This window comes from Gavialis gangeticus, unplaced genomic scaffold, assembly GCF_001723915.1.
Source record: "Gavialis gangeticus isolate Ggan-Ray unplaced genomic scaffold, GavGan_comp1, whole genome shotgun sequence".
Lineage (NCBI taxonomy): Eukaryota > Metazoa > Chordata > Crocodylia > Gavialidae > Gavialis > Gavialis gangeticus.
Window position 1 is genome coordinate 38541659 of NW_017729029.1, and position 2997 is coordinate 38544655.

A 2997-nucleotide genomic window follows, 5' to 3' on the forward strand; every position below is an offset into this window, starting at 1 on the left:
CCCCCCCCCCCCCGAGAAAGTCACTCCTTCCTTGTTACAGCCACAGACAGTAATGTTGGATTTGTACTTGCAGTTGTACTTGAAAAATTGCTTTGATTTGTACTAGATCCCCCCCCATCTAGTCCCTCTTTGCCCCTCCCTGGCTGTGACCTTATCACACTGCCTCCAGCTGGGGAAAATTTCCCTCCCTGTGTGTATGCACACACACACTTTGCTCTAACTGCTTAGCGAATGCTCCACGTGCTCTGCTTTCCTCATGGCTGGGGGCTTGCTCAGCAACTCCTGGCTGGCTGGCATACATATAGCAGAAATATTCCCCAGGTACCTTGTGGCCTTCTCCTGGTTACTGGCCATTTCTCTGCTGATGAGCAAGCCCCTCAACCCCTCCCTCGGTCCCTCTATTCCCACAGCTGGGGCTTCTGGCTGGGGGAAAATTCCCTCCTCGTCTCCCTGTTGCATCCTGGGGTGTTATCACCACACACTGCTGCAGCTTCTCTTCTTTCTCCTTGAGTTTTTTCTCCTTTGTTACAGCCATGCTTTACCACTTAACTACCAATGGCATCCTACACTGCATGGTGGGCCTTTGAACCCTCAGGCACAGAAACCATCCCCCCCCCCCAAACCACACACACTATTGCCCCATGCCTGTGCCTTTGTGCTCTTCTTAGCACACAGGGTGGTGTTTTATCCATTACTGGCCATGTGCCAGCCTCCCAAACTCCTTCTTGGTTAGTGACCACATGTTAGCTTAATGAACAAGCTAGCTCCCTGTTGCCCCATGGCAGTGCCCTCTTATCAGATCCCTCCATAGGTGCCTCCCTGTTGCACCCTGGGCTGGGGAGAAATTATAAATTACTTTACCAAAGGCATGCTTAAGTGGGTGGGTTTACCTGCCTTCTCAGCCAATGCTTGTATTGATACAAATGCAACTCACTCGGTTTTGCTAATGAAAAGAAAACCAAAAGGGTAAATAAATAATGGATTGTTGAACAATGATTCCTATAACTGTCTCTTTTCTTTTGTGAAACTAGGAGGAAAAGTTTGCCTCAAAATACACCAAATACTAGAAATCGCATTCTTTCACGTTAGGTAGCCAGGCACTCTCTCTCTCTCTCTGCTGCTTCTTTTGTAGGTACAGTCCTCACCTCTCCAGACCCACCCCACCCACCACAGAGCCGCACAATGTATGCCAAGCTCCCTGTGAAGAAAGCAAACATGAAGAAAGCAAGCATACCACACATATAGAGACACAAATCACAAAGCTTTATTACAAAGCTTTGATTAAAAAGGGGGCGCAAGGTAAAAACAACTTCTAAATAATAAATAAAATGAAAGACAATATAAATAGTAAAATATAATAATAGTATAAAAAAATTTTTAGAAGTTGGGGCAGGATTCTTGCTAATTAACTTTTAACTACATCAACACTTTCTAAATAAGAACTCCTTCTTCTAAGTGGTCTCCCTTACTGTTCTTCTGTGAAACATTTCTGCAGGGAGGGGGAAGACAGAAGAGGAAGGGTCTTGGACAAAAAAGTCCAAAAACTGACCTCTTGCCCCCCAAAACTGTTGCCCCGCAAGCCTGCCATGTACAAGGTCAGTAGGACATCACCTGAGAGGATTTGTACCCTGTATCTGGTGCAGTAGCAGGTCTGGCAGGCAGCATCCATCTGAACTATTTGCCATGGTTCTGCAATGTGAATGTAAGTTATAAGAAATTTGAAGGAAGTACTTAGGGGGTAGGTAGCGTAGCACACTCCAAACTTTTTGTATTTGTAAGCTTACGATTCTGGTGACACCGCTGGGCTCTGCAGTTCTGAACACAGCAGTGAGTACATCGGGCGAGAGTATCACATACACAACTGGTGGCGGCAGCAAAAAAAATTAACATTGGGTACTATGACACAGGGAACTGGTCACCCCTCCATTTCTCTTAACATTATTATGATCATTATCATCATCATCATCATCATACCTGGACCATGCGCTATGCTGTGCCCTAGATGCCTACCGTCAGCTGAGGAGGAGGAAGGAGGAGGGTAAAAAAGAAAAAGACAAACAATAAAAACCACACAGAAAATAAAATTACAGTGGCACCTACTGGCTAAAGGCTTGAACTACAGAAATACTGCAGCACCACCTGGTGCCAATAGAAAGTCACTGACCATTTGCACAACACCAATCTATAGATTGGAGTGAGGTAAGCAAACTCGATACAAAATAAAACATGTCCTAGCAGTGTTAGTTTAACATGCTGAAGAGACTTAGAGCAGTGGGAAATCCCAATAGTGCGTGCGTGCGTACACACACACAGTTGCATTGGTGTAAACGGGAAATCTCGTGTCATCTACAAATGCCCCATGTGACTGAAATGAAGAGGAAAAAGGCAAGAAGGATTAGGCAGGCCAGTCACAGCCCCTCTGTGCCATCCAACCTATCCCATTTGCCCCAGTGCCTCCAATCTACTGCATCCCATCCTTCGTAGTCAACCCTGCTGCAGGGATTACACCCTAACAGAAACAGAGGGTCCTTTTTTGTGTAAGTCAAGATTTCCATAACAAAGGCTGCTGTTCCCAGCATAGTGTTTGGGGGAGGTAGGGAAAATGGTGATGTTTTGGGGGAGGCAGAACCACACAGGAGGAACCTGGAAGTTGGTGCAGAGAAGGGAAGCAGTTGGCACAGGGGGACCCAGTGTGTGGGTCCCAACCACCTCTGATCACAGCTACAGCCTATTTTAGCTATATCACTTTGATTTCCTGCCCACTCACCCACCTAGTCATCTCCCAAAGTCTCAAAGGGATAAGGGACAGGGGAGGGAGCACCAAAAGGCACTCTACTCTGTGCACATCACCCCCCCACCCCCGAGAGGAAATAGCCCCAGAAGAGGGAACAGCTGGCATAGTGCTGCCCTGCCACCGGGGCAGCAGGAGTTGGCAAAGCCACCTGGTAAAATCCCAGCTCCCAGTCAACTCTCCCACTGACCCCCCCCCCCCCCCCC

At 47.3% G+C, this 2997-nt stretch overlaps 1 protein-coding gene across 4 annotated transcripts in view; it reads right to left on the reverse strand.

Annotated features, from left to right (window-relative positions):
- LOC109300668 (mitochondrial fission factor homolog B-like) overlaps positions 1 to 2997 on the reverse strand; it is a 54839-nt gene that overhangs the window by 28369 nt on the left and 23473 nt on the right. For 2 of the 4 annotated variants that reach the window (XM_019521423.1, XM_019521420.1), the window contains exon 1: positions 1635 to 1838. The exons of the other annotated variants lie outside the window; for them this stretch is intronic. The gene's annotated coding sequence lies outside the window, so the exon portion shown is untranslated. Of the gene's footprint in view, positions 1 to 1634; positions 1839 to 2997 lie in introns of those variants that run through there. 4 annotated transcript variants of the gene reach the window in all.